This window comes from Desmodus rotundus, chromosome X (genome assembly GCF_022682495.2).
Source record: "Desmodus rotundus isolate HL8 chromosome X, HLdesRot8A.1, whole genome shotgun sequence".
Classification (NCBI taxonomy): Eukaryota; Metazoa; Chordata; class Mammalia; order Chiroptera; family Phyllostomidae; genus Desmodus; species Desmodus rotundus.
The window spans coordinates 1,273,753-1,292,352 of NC_071400.1; positions in this window are offsets into that span (position 1 = coordinate 1,273,753).

The window sequence follows — 18,600 nt, forward strand, 5'->3', positions numbered from 1 at the left end:
ATGACAATAAATACAGTTTTAGTGATTAGTTTATGTTTGTATGTTCATGTCAGTCTTTTAGTTTTTGTCACATCTCCACTTGCAATTTTTCTGCAGATCCTCACATCAGAAAGCAAGGATAGATTCCCAATAAAGCTAGTAGATTCAGATAAATACTGAGTGCCCTTTTTCATTTTGTTTGCTTTTTAAAAATTATTGTAGGTATGTATATGAGCAAAAGTTCTCCAACGCTTAAAGATTAAAAAAATCTTCAACAATAGTAAAGTGTAGGTCATTAACCTATAAATGTACATATTTAATAAGGATGGGGCAGGATTATTTTCTTCAGAGCTAAACAGAGAAATAAATAACTTCTTTTAAACTATGATTTATTTTTATACCCTCCCAGTTATACTTACAGAAATGTCAGGGCTATTTTAATGGGAGATATTTGCTATTTGCAAGCTTTGTATGTATCCCTTTTCTAATTCTACTATAACTACTGGCTTATGAAATGCAGGGTCAGTCCACTCACCTGCTATATTCAGGAACATTGGACCTAAGGGAACCCTGGCCAATCCAGAAACAAAAGCTCCTCAGCACTGTTTTGATAAGTAGCACTTATGAGGTCTGCTCACAAAATTGCTTGCTTAATTCTCTCCATGTCCATCCATGCTGGAGAGTATTATCTCAAGTGAAGGAAAACAGTCACAGAAAGACAAGTACCCTTTGATTTCACTTATATGTGGAATCTAATGAATGAAATAAACAAACAAACAAAATAGAAACAGACTCATAGATACAGAGAACAGACTGACAGCTGTCAAAGGGGAGGAGGTGGGTGCTGGGTGGAAAAGGTGAAGGGACTAAGGAAAACAACAGACCCAGACAACTGTCTGGTGGTGACCAGAGGGAAAGGGGCTGGGGGAAAGTGGAAGAGGGCAAATGGAGGATAAATGGTGACTGAAGGAGACATGAATGGGGTGGTGAACACACAGTACAGTGTACAGAGGATATATTATAGAATTGTACACCTAAAACCTATAAAATTTTAACCAATAATTTCAGTAAAAAGTAAATTTTTTAATTTCATGGGCCAGTCAGAAAATCCAGAAATGATTGTAGACATTTTATTTTATCAGGCAAAGACATAAAAACACATGCACATTTGTGCATTCACACACTGACACATATACGCCCACACTCTATGATACAAATAACAGCTAATATTCATCATGCCATTGACCTGTGCAAAACCCTTTATATGCATTAACTCAGATTATAACTACAATAACCTTATGAAACCAGTACCATTATTAACCACACTGTAGAGTTGAGCAAAGTAAGTTTTAAAGTGATTTAATCACTTCCATAAGGTTGAAGAATCAGATGTAAAACGGGTGCCCTATAATCAAGACAACTTGAAGCCAGGGCTCCACTTTTCAACTATCATGACAAACTGCTTCTGTCAGATGAGATGCAGGAGACTCGCTTCCACGTAGACCATTATTGCATAAGAGAAACACCTTTTAACACCAACATAGTAAGAAGAATAATTTAGAATAATAAAGAATTTTTCCAACCTACTGTATCTAGCTTTATTAAAAGCAACTGATTAATTGATTTTGCTGCTGATGAGTGAAATCTTTCTTATAGACAAACACTAAAGGATCGCTGTGTTACCTCATTTGTATGACTTTCAATGGGAAACTTCTAGAAGATTCTGAGTTGTTACCACATGGAAATGAATCTAATGGTATAACAGCAGGCCCACAGAATTCTTTGAAGTGTACTTTAAATAGGCAGTTGCCTACTTAACTTATGAATATGATTGTGTAGAAACACTTGTCTTTCAATCAAGGGAGTTAGTTTTCATTCTGATTCTATTATAAGACTGCCCTCCAATCTCATATGCTGTTTTAAGGATTGATTGAAAAAATAAAAGTGAAGTACTTAAGAAAGGCCCTGAAACATAATACTGGATTATTTTATTTTATTTATTTTTTACTGTTTATGCTATTACACTTGTCCCCACTTTTTCCCCCTTTGCCCACCTCCACCCAGCCCCGATTCTCCCTCCCTCAGGCGATCCCCACACCTCTGTGCTACTCATTGGATTATTTTAAATATAACACTTAGGTCAAAGTCAGGTCATCTCTGTGGACTTCTGTTTCCTTGAAGGTAAAGATTCAATTATTTTGAAAAAACCCAGAACTTTTGTTCACAAATAGTAAACAACTTTAGAGTAGAAAGGAAAAGTTATCTTTTTAAGATTTCATTTATTTATTTTTGGAGAGAGAGGAAGGGAGGAAGAAAGAAAGGGAGAGAAACATCAGTGTGTGGTTGCTTCTTGCATGCCCCCAACTGGGGACCTGGCCCACACACATGTGCCCTGACTGGGAATGGAACCAGCGACCCTTTGGTTTCTAGGCTGGTACTCAATGCACTGAGCCACACCTGCCAGGGCAAATTATTTTTGACCAAGAGGTACTTTCACTTTGAGTTAAACATAAGAGATTTCGAAAATGAATATTCAAATTTCAGATAACTTGTGACCTCCAAATAGCAGATTTGAAAACACTTCAGAAAAAAATTGATTCAATGTCTCCCTCTTTATTACTGAAGGGACTAAGAACAAGAGAAGTTAACTGACAGATGGTCAGCGACTACGATACAATTCCTGAAATCCTGTGATATTCTTTATGCTACATCACATCTATTAATATATCTGAATAATTATATCAACTTTTGTCATAAATTGAAGATAGTGACAATAGTTTACTCTGCAAACTTTTGGACCCTTAAATGATTTTAATTATTTTCAGATAAAAGTGGGTGAAATGTTTTGTTTCTCTTAAAAACCAATTTTAGTTTTTCTACTACGGTAAGGATCTTTATTTGATTTATGTGATTCTCATGTTTCATCTCAAAAGAATATCACTTAGATAATTAACTTCTTGGTAGGTATTTTAGTCAATTCCAGAGTATGATAACTCTATATTATTGATAAAATTGGATTTGACTTTGTGCATTTTAGCATCTTTTGAGTGTTTATATGGAACATTCTGAATCAGCTATTAAAATAATTAAGAGGGGTAAAAAATATTTAGCATGCAACAAAGATTTCTGCAAAATGTTAATTTCTGTCAAATAAGTGAATCTATGCACAGATGCCTCCTGACAGAGGCTGTGATTCCGAAGTGCCTTGCATGCCAAATAACTTGTTTACCCCTCGATGTTTGCCAAGTTTACTGTCAATTTACAAATAATTTCCATTTTGCTGTTTATTCCACTGCTTTTTGATGGATATGTCTTCCAGACTTTTATCTTGCATGTAGACAAACTAATTAATATTTTCCCTTCAGGCAAATATTTTTTTTCTTAGATCTAAATGTGGGTTAGATTCTTTTTCGTTTCCATATGCTTTGTTCTGTCAATCATTTATGTTCTGTGTTGCTAAAAATGTACCTCAGTGGATAGCAGTTTCCAACTTTTACAGATCACACAGACACACATACATACCATACATACACTGAACTTATCTCATAGTTTAGACATATAGATATATAGTATAGATTCAAGCGGAAAAAATTACCTTTGTGATAACATCCAAATCTGAGAAACCAACTTACAAAGTAAGAAAGAACATACTTGAAATCACCTTGTGGTTCCCATTATGACCCTATCGTGCTTGGTTACTGATACAAAAATATTGGGACTAAAACTCAAACTTTCCCACTGCACTTATGCTTCAAGTAGAGATTATATAGTGTCTCTTCACACATGTGTATATTTTAAGACATTCTTAAAGATAAATATGAAAATGGAACTAGATGCACAGACAAGGTATAGACCTAAATACAAAGAAAAACAGCAGACATCACGACAAAATATTTAGCCGAGTTTCAGACAATGAAATATTGCTTTCTTAAGAAGACATTTTTTAGATTTTATTTTATTTTATTTTCTAGAGAGAGAGTTAGGGAGGGAGAAAGAGAGGGAGAGAAATATTGATCTGTTGCCTCTCGTAGGTACCCTGAATGGGGGTTGAACCCGCAACCTAGGCATGTGCCCTGACCCACAATCGAACCAATGACCTTTCTTTTGGTGGAATGACACTCAACCCACTGAGCCACACCAGTCAGCACTGAGCACATTTTCTATGAGTAAAACTCTGCTAGCTCTAAAATAGCTGTTATTTCTTTTCCTTGTATTAAATGTATTGGGGTGACATTGGTTAATAAGGTCACACAGGTTTCGAGTGTCCATTTCTGTGACACATGATCTGTGTATTGCATTGTGCCCACCACCCACAGTCAAGTCTTCTTTTGTCACCATATATTAGACCTCATTTACCATTATCACCCTCCACCCCCCTTCCCTCTGGTAACCACCTTACTGTTGTCTGTGTCTATGAGTTCTTATTTCAAAACAGCTGTTATTTTAATGTACAGATGTAAAATGAGTTAAAATATTAATTTGAAATACTAATTATGAATTCATTTTTCTCTTTTGCTCCATGTAATTTACTTATACCAGTGGCCATTCATTCAGCTCCCACAAGTAGGGAATTCCACATTCACTCTCTGAGGAGAAATGCAAAGAAAACAAAAAGATTCCATTTATTGTAGAGAGTTTGGTAGACTAGTTTTGGGTTTGTTATATTTAAGTGGAATTATATACCATCTGCACTATTTTTCTCTCTTCTTCTACTCACTTCTTTTACTTTAATGATTTTGAGATTCACTCATGTTGTTCAGTGTACTAGTAGTTCATTTATTTAATTGCTGAGTAGTAATGTACTCTACAGATACACCACAATTTGTTATCCACTCACATGTCAATAAACCTACAAGTGGCTTCCAGCGTATGACTCTTACAAATAAACTGTTGTAAATATTTGAAGATAAGTCTTGGTATAGATATCTGTTTTCCTTTTTGCTAGGACAAGAAGGTATGTTTAATGTTTTAAGGAAGTACCTGTTTTCTAAAATTTTAATTTCCACCATCAACATGTGAGACTTTCACTTCTTTCACATCAATGCCAATGACTGGTATGGTCAGCTTTTTAAAAAGATATATTTTAACTATTCAAATGGACATATAGTGGCTTCTCATTGTGATTTTAGTTGAATTTCCTTGATGACTAAAGTGTTGAGTGTGTTTTTATATATTTAATGGTCATTTCCACATTTCTATGGGGAAATATCTATTTAAATCTTTTGCTCATTTGTGGGTGAGATAAGAGGTTGTATTATTATTGATAAAGTAAGAGTTATTTTTACATTCTGGATATGAGTCTTTTGATAAATATATGTTGCAAATATTTTTTGCCAAATATGTAGCTTGTCTTTTCATGCTCTTTATAATGTCTTTTGAAGATTGTTTTTATTTTTGATAAATTTTATTTATTTTTTTAAAAATATTTTTAAAATTTATTTTAGAGAGGGGAAGGGAGGGAGGAAGAGAGGGAGAGGAACATCAATGTGTGTTTACCTCTCGAGTGCCCCTCACTGGGGGCCTGGCCCACAACGTAGGCATGTGCCCTGACTTGAAATCAAACCAGCAACCCTTTGGTTCTCAGGCCAGAACTCAATCCACTGAGCCACACCAGCCAGGGCTATTTTTTGATAAATTCTAACTTATCAATTTATCATTAGAGACAGGGGAAGGGAGGGAGAAAGAAAGGGGAGAGAAACATCGATGTGAGACACAAACATCAATTGGTTGCCTCTTACAGGTGCCCAGTGTTTCATATTTTTGGTGCTGAATCTAAGAAACCTTTGCCTATCCCATGTTCACAAAGCTATTCTGTAATATTTTCGTCTAGAACTTCTATAGTTTTAGGTTTTACATCTATAAGAATCCATTTTGAGTTTATTTTTGTCTATGGTGTGAAGTAGGGGGGGTCACAGTCTTTATTTTCCCCATGAGTACCCAATGGACAGCACTGGTTGTTGAAAAGACTTTCATTGAATTACCTTGGCATTTGGTAAAAAAGTTATGTCACATATTTCTGGGTGTGTTTCTGGGCTCTGTTCTGTTATATGCATCTATTGGTCTGTCTTTTTACTAATACTACACTGTCTTGGTTATTATGGTTTACAGTAGTATGCCTTCCTTGGTATGTTGTGTTAGTTTTAAGGGTACAAGATAATGTTTTAATATATGTATATATTGTGAAATGATTACCACAGTAAGTTTAGATAACATCTATCATCACACATAGTTACATTTTTGGAGGATCAATATACAAAAATCAATTCTAATTTTTTATTCCCATCTCTCCAACTATCACCTTTGGTAACCATCAGCTTATTCTCTCTATCTATCAGATATTTCTGGATTTTGTTTGTTTGTTTCTTCATTTATTGCTTTTTTAAAATTCCACAAATAAGTGAGATCATATGGTATTTGTCTTTCTCTGTCTGACTTATTTCACTTAGCATAATAGTCTCCAGGTCTATCAGTGCTGTCACAAAAGGTAAGAGTTTATTCTTTTTTATGGCTGTGTAGTATTCTGTCATGTAGATGTATCACAATTTTTTAACTACTCATCTACTGATGGGCACTTGGGCTGTTTCAAGAACTTGCCTATTGTAAATAATGCCGCTATGAACATGTAGGTGCTTATATTCTTCTGAATTGGTGTTTCAGGGTTCTTTGGATATATTCCCAGAGGTAGAATTGCTGAGTCAAAAGGTATTTACATTTTTCATTTTTTGAAGAAATTCCATACTGTTTTCCACAGTGACTGCACCAGTCTGCATTCCCACCAACAGTGCACTAGGGTTCCCTTTTCTCCACAGCCTCTCCAACACTTGTTGTTTGTTGATTTGTTTATGATGGCCATTCTGACCAGTGTGAAGTGGTATCTCATTGTGCTTTTAATTTGCATCTCTCTGATGGCTAGTGATGTTGAGCATCTTTTCATATGTTATGGGCCCTCTCTGTGTCCTCTTTGGAGAAGTGTCTGTTCAGGTCCTTTGTCAATTTTTTAATTGGATTATTTGTCTTCTGGTGTTGACATATATAAATTCTTTATATATTTTGGAGATTAAACCCTTATCAGGAGCGACCCCACAGGTAGAGGGCGCAGACCACTGCCTGTGCGCTAGGGATGGGGGAGACCAGCCCTTTTCCCCAAACCACTCAGTTAACTCACTTTCTGGGTCTGTGCCTGAAGCCTCCCCAGAAAAAGACAGCCAGTAAAGTCACTGCGGGCTGCAGCCAGCAGACTCCTTTGCTGGTCCTGAGAGTGGGAGGGCAGCCGGCCTTTCCTGCAGTCACAGCTGCACTGTGAGCTCTCCAGGCTGGCGCTGCAACAGTGGGAGCGCTCTGCCCTGTGAGGGTGCACTCTGCATCTCGCAGGCCTGGTGGGTCCCCACTGACTCACGCCCACAGACAATACATGTCTATTCTTCACTTCTCTATTCTGTCTCTATTCTGTGGGTTGGGGATCCCCCTGTTCCTTGGGGGGGAAGAGCTCTGCAGCTGCAAATCTGTCTGCTCTCCCAGCTGTCACTGCTACTCTGCGGAGGGGCTTCCCCCTCCTTGTCTCAACCCCTCCTCTTTAGGTAGCATCTTCTGTATGCCTTGGTCACAATGTTGCATATCAGCTAGGTTTCAGTTGATGGTGCACATTGATTGTTCGGAAGTTGAGCTGTAAATGCAGTTTGGGAGCAGGAGCAAGGGGACACAGCTACCATTCATCTACAGCCATATTGAAACTCCTATATTCATTTTTATTGCATTCAATTTTAAGTGTCTCTTCTACTTAATTTTGATAAGCCTAAATCCATGAGGGTCAATAAGGTGAATTTCTCTCTGAAGTGGAAATTTTTTCTCATAAGCTAATTTAAAAAGTAAAATGTAGCATTTTCTCTAATAAATTTCAATGCCAGATTTATATTATTAAATATTAACATTGAGAAAATAGATTATACAATTTATCACTATCACATACTTTTATTTCATGCATGGTTTTATGAAATTACTTACAATGTAATTATAGTATAGCAATTGCCAATTTTTATTTGCTATAACAAGTTTTTAAAAAATGATTTTTTTCCTTTACAATGTCATTCTACCTCCCTTTTTTTAAGTATTTCTATCTGTATTTCTCACTCAGAGAATGACTAAAACAGCCTCCTAATTGATCTTCCTACCTAGCCTCTTGTTCTTCTAACTATCCTATATATTATAGTGATCATGCCACTATAATCACTATAATTGTGAGTTCTTTATGTATTTTAGATATTAACCTCTTATTGGATGTGATGTTTGCAAATACCTCCTCCCATTCAGTTGATTGCCATTGCATTTGTTTCACAATTTCTTTTTCTGTGCAGAAACTTTTTAGTTTGATATAGTCCCATTCATTTCTGTTGCTTTTACTTCCCTTATCTTTGAGGTCAAATTCATAAAATTCAGGAACCAAGGACCCTTAAAAGATGGCTCTCTCAAGAAGACATACTAATTGAATAACAATAAAAATTAAAAAAAAAAGAAGACATACAAACGACCATCAGATATATGAAAAGATGCTCAATTTCATTAGTTATTATAAAAATGCAAATCAGAACTACAATAAGATACCATCTCACATGGGTTAGAATGGCTACTATCAACAAGACAAGGATGGGGAGAAAAGGCATACAACTGTAATTGAATAACAATAAAAATTTAAAAACAAAAACAAAAACAAGACAAGTAGCAGTAACTATTGAAGAGGTTGTGGAGAAAAAGGAACTCTCTCATTCACTGCTGATAGATAAGTAAATTGGTACAGCCAGTATGGAAAATAGCATGGAGGTTCATAAAAAGAATGAAGAATGGAGTTACCATATGGCCCAACAACCCTTCTTCTGGGTATCTACCTGAAAATTTTGAAAACATTTATTCACGAAGATATACGCACCCTTATGTTCACTGCAGCATTATTCACAGTGCCCAAGACATGGAAACAACCAAAGTGTCCTTCAATAGATGATTGGATAAAGAAGATGTGGTACATACGAGGTCTGTCTGGAAAAATTCAAGCCACTGCTAATATAACAAGAACAGTTTGCATGACATCATGTAACCTGGCAGCCAAAGAGAGTGGACTGGAATGCATATCCATGAACAATGACCACTTCACTGTACTAGTCAGTGGGGGTGGTAGACACCGTTGAGTGAGCATGTGTGTACTGTGTGGCCGTCACATTCAAAATGACTGAGCAAGTAGAGCAATGAATCTGTATGTAATTTTGCATACAGCTTGAATGTTCCTTTGGGGAAACTATTCAGATGATTCAGATGAGTGAGAAGGCCACAGCTATGGGCAACTACTGATCGGCAGCTTCATCATGACAACACGCCTGCTCATGCATCACGTCTTGTGCAGAGTTTTTTGGCAAAACATCAAATCACCAAGGTGATTCAGTCCCCCTATATCCCAGATTTGGCACCCTGTGACTTCTGGCTTTTCCCAAAACTAAAATCACCTTTGAAAGGGAAGAGATTTCAGACCATTGATGAGATTCAAGAAAATACAATGGGGCAGCTGATGGTGATGGGGAGAACTGTGTGAGGTCCCAAGGTGCCTACTTTGAAGGGGACTGAGGCATCATTGTTCTATATACAATGTTTCTTATATCTTGTATCTTCTGCAATAAGTGTTCCTATTTTGCATATTATGTGGCTGGATACCTTCTGGGCAGACCTCATATATACAGTGGAATACTACTCAGCAATAAGAAGAGATGGAATACTGTCATTTGTGACAACATGGATGGACCTTGAAAATACTATGCAAATAAAGGAAGTCAGACAGAAAAAGTCAAGAACCATGTGCTTTCACTCATATGTGGGATATAAAACTGAAAGCAAAAAATGAACAAACAAACAAACTCATTGACACAAACAACATTATAGTGGTTACCAGAGGGGAAGGGGGTGGAGAGGGGTTAAAGGTAACAAATGTCAAATATATGGTGATGGAAGGAGATTTGACTATGGGTGGTGAACACACAATACGATATACAGATGATGTATTATACAAATGTACACTTGAAATCCATACAATCTTATTAATTATGGTAATGTCACACAAATAAATTTAATAAAAATTTTGAAAAAATAAAGTCCTTTTAAAATAAAAATAAAAATACATAAACAGTAACACATGCTTGTAGACTTTTAGTGTAATTTAAATTGGTTTATATAAAAATAAAATTCTGGTTGGTGAACAAAAAGTAATGATGGTCCATTGACCCATAGAGAAGTGACAGAAAGCAGAAGCCCCTTGAAAATATTTTAAATGAATATGTTTTCCAAACTCTGTAAATTAGCTGAACTTAGCTTATTTGCATTGTATATTTTGCAGTCATTAGAACAGAGCTTGACGATCTTCAGTGAATATGACAAACTCTTGGAGAGCTTCTGAAAGTGTTAATCCAGGGACCTGCTTCTCTCAGAAATCTTGATTCCACACAGAACAAATGCTTGTCTAGGCTCCTAGGAGTATTGGTATTTAGCATTTCTCACAAAAACAAATGATCTAGAGAAAATACATAGTTTGAAAATACCCTTGAATAAAAAGCTATACTTAAAAGCCACAGGGAAATTTTTAAAACACTTTAAAAGCTTTTACGACATTTTAAAGCAAATAGATAATATTCTAATAGTCCCTTACTCAGGAGAATAGCTCTATTATCTGCGACTGCCAACTGTGCTACATTTGGAGTTTATGTATTACATCCTTTTGAGTTTTTTTGTCTTTGTTGTAAAAGAAGAATTAATAATGCCAATTTTAGTACAGATTGTTCACGTGTGAAAGCGGAAAGACAAACATGAGTTTGATAAATCGATATTTTAAATCAAAACCTCTAAAATCAATTAACACTTTGGAAACTCATTAAGTATCCAAGATAGACTAGGAAATCTGGCATAAACATCGTATTCGCAACTTCCAAAGGCTTACTTAAGAAATCCGTCCAGTTATTCCTTAACAAACTCAAGACAAAAACGACAACAAACACTTGTGCTTATGAATTGCATTTCACTAAATGTCTCCGTGACATTAATTTTGAGTTGATTATCTAACGATAATGATTTTACTTAAGTTTTATTAGCCCGAGAACAGTTTTACTTCTTTTGCAAAATAGTAATGAGGTACCATAGGGTAAGCACAAGGCTTCAAATAAAACAGCTTTTTTTCTATTTTAACAATTTTTTTTCTGGTTAGATAACAAGAAAGTGGTTATAATTACATACAGAAACACTGTAGAACCAGAATTCTAATTCCTTCATACTTTCATTTGTTGGCTTTTTGAACTATTTACTGCTTAGCATTGGTCTGTTTTTGTAAGAAAATAATAACAATAATTTTTGTTCATTAAAATTATTATACATTCATCTTAATGTTGTATGGCTTTTCTGGGTTTTTTTATTGGCATTGTACACACTGTACAAAAGCAAAATTTAGTCCTTTCAGAGAGTTGAAAGGAAGCAATCTCTTATATGACAAATCCAACATTATCATATGTAAACCTCATTTACTATGGAATGTCTCCCTGTTTCCAGCTCATTAATTGAATGAAACCCATTTTCACATTCTAGTAGGCAGCACTATTCTCAAACTAATGGAATGGTGCCTTTAGGAAAAAAAAAAGGCAAAAATAAAATAAAATAAAAGTAAGGTATAACGTGATGGAATAATTCCTCAAAAGAATAGAATGTAAATATGCTGCTGGAAACATCATTCATCACAATATTATGCTAAATTACTAAAGATAAAACTGGAATGGAAAAAGTGGGTATTCTTAAGATACTAAATACTTTGCTTACTACGATCCACCAAATATTTAATATGTGATCCAGTTTGTTTTTCTTCCTTTAATTAAGTCACCTGACTTTTAAAAATGCATGGTTTATATCGAATTCAAATGATTAACTAGTCTTTCTGTCTTTTTCCTCTATATGCTGCTATACTCAAATAATTCATGTTGTTTTTTCCAAAGAAGCACCTGCCAATCTATAAATATAATAAATATTTTTAAAGACAAAGTTATCTAACCATGAGGCACACTGGTCTATCGTCCTAATTCATATCCATTCATTTTATTTTGTGCCTTGTAAAAACGTCCCAGTAGTCCTGTGTGTATAATGAAAATGACCTAAGAACTGTGAACCAGCCCAGACTAAAAAAGACAACCAAGCATTAACTCCATTTGCCCACAGTAATAGTACCTCTTTATTAAAGGTACTTAAAGGCACGTTAGTTTCAACAACCATTTGAGAGAAAAACAAATTCTTAAAACCTACTAAAACCAATAAAAACAAAACCAAGAGAAACAAAAACTTATTCCTGGGAGAATGAGCAAGAACACATACAGAGGAAATAACTTGATGGATAAAGCAAAAGGTTTTAGTTCCAAAACTTGATGATAATGATTCTAATAATAATACCTTACATTTGCATAGCACACAGTGCTTTTGCATAAATTGTCTCAATTGTTATGCAACCAGAAACCAGTCCATACCTTTCCTACTCGGGGATTGACCTGTTTACAAAGCTACAGCTGCCTGAAAAAATGGAGCTTATTAAGCTTATTAACATAAGAAGCACCTATTAAGTTAGACCCTATGTCTATATAGACGTCTGTCTCTGAGATTGAAGTCAGAAGCTTGGTTAGAGAGCACCAAGGCCACTACTATGTACAAAACAATGTATTTTTTCTTGGATAATCTCTTATGGTTGTCATCCATAGATTTATTTAAACTCTTTATGAAGCCAATTATATTTTAATCCTATACCCATTTGATATCCTGATTGAGAAGATAATTCCCACTGGGTAGAGAAGTACTTCTTGTATTTGTCTTTTTTGTTACTAATGCAGTCACATGGTTCCAAATCAAAACGTACAAAAGAACCGTATAAACAATAAACAAATACAGTAAAGTTGCAAGATACAAAATAAATGTATAAAAATACACTGCATCCCTATATACTGACGATGAAATTTCAGACAAAGAAAATTTTAAAAAACACTTCTTTTTCAATGGCAACAGAAAGAATAAAATACTTCAGAATAAATTTAACAAAGAATGTGAAGGAGTTATATACTGAAAACAGGACAAGCTTTGATAGCTTTAATAATATTTATTAAGAATTAAATAAAATAATATTCATAAAGGTATTTTGAAAATTGTAAAATTCTATATAATTACCAAGATTACTTTTTGTTCTTTCATATGGCTTTGTCATTACTCTGATTTTTTTTTCTATTAGATGTGACACCAGAATTTCTTAATTTGTCTTGATCTTGAACCACAATGGATTCCATCCTTTGACATTGCTGGATATTGAGATCTTTCCAAAACTCACATAAATACCTACAGTAGATTTTTTTCCATCTCTTGTGTTGAACCAACTTTGTCATTCTTATTTAATTTCTATTAAAAATTAACTAATGGAATTTGACTAAATTCCTCAAGTAATTTTCTCCATGGTTCTTTCATCTCTGTTATAGAATTTGCTAGTTTCTTTGTAAAAAATGTCTTTCTTTATTTAGAAGCTTCTGTTGAAAACAGTCTTTACAAAAGCTTATTAGGATTTGGTGGTTGAAAGAATTAGGTCCTTTTTTAGGCCTCAAGTGGCTAAAGGAGTTGTTTATGTCTATTTCAATGATGGCTTGCAAAAGGTATCAGAAGAGGATTTTGCAATTGTCTTGTTGATTTTTATTATGACCATTGTGGAAACAAAGTTTTGTTTTCAGAGCCATTGGGGCCTAATGGGCAGGGGTGTGAAAGGCTTAATGATAGACCCCCTACCTCCCAACCACATAATTTCAGGGAATTCTGATCTCTCATAAAAAAGGGAGGTTTGGAGCCCTGGCCAGTGTGGCTCAGTGGGTTGGGCAACATCCTGCAAACTGAGAGGTCACTGGGGCAAGCATGAGGCAACCGATCAGTGCTTCTCTTTCTCCCTCCCTTCCCCTCTCACTAAAAATAAATAAAATCTTTTAAAAAAAGAAACAAAAGGGAGGTTTTCAAACATGTGCATTAGGACTCATTAAAACAATTTTTTGGAAGGACGTGAACCACAATGTTGGCAGGGTAATGTGTAGGTAATGAGATTAGATTTTGTTTTATTAGTAAAGCTTTTTTTAAATATTTCAAATATCCTGTATCAAGCATGAATTATTTTTAAAATAGGATAAATTAATAAATACTACCTTGCAATGCAAATGACCTAGCAGAGCAGGTCTCCTGCTCATCTTTGTAAACCTCAGGGTGGGGAATCTTCTCTTCCTTTTAATTATAAATTATATAGGGAGTTTAGATGTTATTCTTGCAGTTAGTATTTTCTCCTGATTTAATTCAGGGGAAAGACTCCTTGTCTTTGACTGTTACCATAATTCAACTGGAATTTCAATGTGAAAATTGCTTCATTGTATAATGATTGGCTTGGGTTCCTGTTCACACAGCCCTCTAACATTCTTAGCTGGAGACAGTTAACAATCACTCAGGCACCCAGGTTTCAGTTCTTCCTTTAGTGGGCGGTTGCTCTGGGTCAACAGAACACTATCTCACTAGCAAGTCAGACATTGTAAGTTTTATTCTTATCTTTATGGGGTGCATTTTTGTGGTAGAAACTGTAAGAACTTGGGAACCCAAAAAACTTAAGTTCATAAATCAAGCTTCCAAATTTAGTAACTATTTGAATTCTGGCAAGCCACTTAGAATCTTTGTACCACAGTATTGTCCCTGGTTTTATGAAAATAATAATAGCATTTTATCTCACTGGATTTTAAGAAATGCAATAAATAATATTTATTGGGTTGGCCAAAAGTCCATTTAGTTTTTTCCATAAAATAAAAGACACATTTTTCATTTTCACCAATAACTTCATTGATTTGGATATTTTGAGTATGTTAGCTACCTCCTGTATTATGTAACATTGATTGTTCTCAATTAATGTCTCCATTTGATTGCTATCAACTCCAACTGCTCTCCCTGAACATGAAGCATCATCCAGAGAGAAATCCCTAGCAGGAAACCACAAACCACCTTTGACATGTTTGACCAGTTACAGCACCTTTCCTATACACTGCACAAATCTTTTTCTTTTCTTTTTTTTACGTTTCAGTTACATTTTTACTTTTCATGAAATAATGAAGCATAATATGCCAAAATGTTGCATATTTTCTTCCATCTTTCAATATTAAAATAGCTACACAAAAATTCACCAATTGTGATTTTTTTAAGTGCTCTCTGATATGACAGCTGTCACAATACAATCTAATAAAATTGTTTCAAATGAAGTTACAGACAACTAAGCACAACTAGAACCATCATACAGAAAAATCCAAATAAGCTTTTTGGCCAACCCCACATTATACCTACTATACTTAAATTTTAAAATTTTTTTTAAAAGATCTATAAACAAAAACAATGTCCATATTATACTGTCAGCCTATCAAGTCAATCAAGGCTTAATACATGCCATCTAAAATTATTTCATCCTCTGCAGAATTCCAAAGTTACATCCATCCTTTTAGTTATTTGTTATAGTAGCACCCCACTTTCAGGTACCAAAATCTGTATTTGTTTTCTATTGCTGCATAGCAAACAATCACACACTTGATGACTTTAAAACAAAACCTATCTATAACCTCATAGTTCTGTAGATGAGAAACTCAGGGACAGTGTACTGGGTTTTCTGCTTAGAGACATGGTATTATTCCCAAAGCTGAAATGAAAGTCCAGGCCTTTTTGCAGAAGTCTCTACTTGAAAAGACGGAAAAAAGACTTGTCTTGGAATAATGTTCTAATATTCGCTTATTGTATGGAACTGGGCATTTTCAAAATACAAAGGGAGACATAAAGTAACTATAGGAATAAGTTTTACAATCCATAAGTTATCTTATGGGATAAGTTCTCATCTGAAGACTCTGGGGAAGAATCTCCTTCCAAGTTCATTCAGTTTATTAGAGAAATTCAATTCAGTATGATTGTGGAACTGAGTCCCCATTTCCTTGCTGGATTTCAGCCAGGGACAACTTTCAACTGCTTGAGGCCACGTACATTCCTTGCCACGACCTGACTTCATTTTCAAATCCAGTAATGGGAATTCTTCCTGACATTGAATCCTTCTCACTTAAATTTATGTCTTTAACTTAAATTTATGTCATAAACTTAAATTTATGTCTTTATCTCTACCTCTAGATCGAGATTTAAAAGGTCAATATGTTTGGGTCAGGCACATCTAGATAACCTCTCTTTATTAAAGTAAACTGTGCTATATAACATATCCTTGATCACAGGAGTAAAGTATGTAATGTTTATAATCTCAGAGGTTATGCAGGGTGTGCACAATGGGGTGGAGATGTGGGGGACTATCTTAGAATTCTGTTTACCACACATCCTATAAGTTCCTAGTTACACTTACTTAATGCAGTCATATACTTACTTTATGTCTAATTTTGGATTTAAAAAATGTCCCATGTAAAAAAGGCCCATGTAACAAACAATCTTCACAGCATTATTCAAAGTTCAGTATTTCCGTCTTTGCAAGTTACAGATGCCTGCCTTTGGGAAATGAGATAGTGTTAGCATCCTATATGTTTCTTTTTGCTCTTCATTCAGTCTCTATCTGATCTTTGTTACTCCTTCAATGTACACATTCTTGATTTATTTCCAATTTCTAGACAATTATATAGCACCATTGTAGTTATGGGGTTAATGCATAATGTCAACAATTTCTGGATAAATCTAAAAACTCATATGAGTATAAAATGCCCACTACATTGATACCTCGGGGAGAATCAAAGACATTGTTTGACTGGTATTTTCTAAACTTGGCAGATTTTTCAGCTAAAATAGAATTTTTTCTCCTGGTGCATGGGATGTTGTGAATTCAGGAATTCACCCCTCATTTCATATTTTAAATCCACCTGTTGCCTTGACCAGGGAGAAATGTTATTTACACCAGCAGTTAATCACTTGATAATCAGACTTAGAAATGCATGTGTAAAAGTAGACCTAAGTTTCATCGGTGCTACTGCTTGACTGATCACAATATACAACAGCACACGCATTGCCTCGCTCCATATTTCAGGGGAGCTTTGAGGGTGCGAGCCACCTAAAATGGACCTGTCTCCTTCACAATTGTTCTTATAGTCACTGTAAAGCTAGGTTTCATTATCTTGATTTTCTAGCAGGAGTCTAATATCAGTTAACTTTGTCCTTCTCACTGTAAGAAACACTTATGAAGTTCTCAACATCATCTCACTGAAGCCCCCCAAAGTTCATTTACGCAGGGTTGTCCAACCTGTGGCTCACAAGTCCAACACAAAATCGTAAATTTACTTAAAACGTGATGAGATTTTTTTGTGATTACATGTCACAGTGTATTTCATGTGTGGCCCAAGACAACTCTTCTTCTTCCAGTGTGGCCCAGAGGCACCAAAAGGTTGGACACCGCTGAAAGTATTTGTAGGGCCACAACCAGTCCAAACTTTCGGATGCATAGCATTAACAACTCAGCTCTCTCTAAAGCAATTCTACCCACAAATACTCTACTCTTCTCCAAACAGTCACACAACCAGTCATTGGTTAAATATTATTTTGAAAATCTGTCACAAGATAGTCTATCTCTAGAGGTTTTTCCTATCTGCTTAAGGAAGAAAGGAGCAAAAGGGAATGGGAGTCTTCACCCAGGGAAGAACAATTTTGCAAACTCAAAGTCAAGTGACTATCACTGGGAGGTGGCATATGTGATGTCTAGAGGATGGCAATTGTGGAGGATGGCACTGCTGGACAAGTTGGCATCGTTGTTGTATTCTAGGGGTGACAAATTTGACAAGAAGGTTAAAAAGCATAGTCCAAAAATGAGGAGAATTATAGCAACTAAAGGCCTGGTGAGAGGTGAAACCCAGGTAACTGAGGGAGGGACTAACTCCACGGTGTCCCAGATTAAGTTGGAGGAGTGGCTTCCCTGGAAGACAGTGTGTAAGGTGTTCCACACTGGTCTGGAGCCCTCTTGACCACTATAATTAACTCAAATTACAGTGAGGGAAACATTCTAACATTTCACACACAGACACACACACCCCTGAAGAAATGTAGGCCTTTTGTGTCTGAACCATGAGGGCAGAATAGGGAAACCTGTTTCAAGCAAAGCCCATAGGCCACCCCATACTTCACCAACTCAACCATCTAGTTCTGAAAACAAGTCAACCTAGCCAAACTGTTGAATCTTATTTCAAAAAGCAGTAATGCCAATGGGCTTGTGAAGTATGGCCTATACTGCATAAACAAGCAATCAGGTAAATAAAGATACGAGCATACACCCTCTGAAAACAGAAGAACACAAAATACAAAGGTTAATGAACACAGCAAATCAGAAACCAGTTTCTGAGTTTTCAGGACTATCACTTGAGAAGACTTCCAAATGCAAGGCTTTGCTGGAATGAAATTCAGTGTGTCAGCTTGATAGATTGTCTTTGTCAGCAGTCTGAACATCTGTGGTGATGTCATCAGGTGCTGAGGTAAATTGTGCATGGCATACAAAGCCTCAGAAGAAAGTTTAGTTGCCAATAACTTCTAGTCCGAAGATGGGAGGAAAAATGA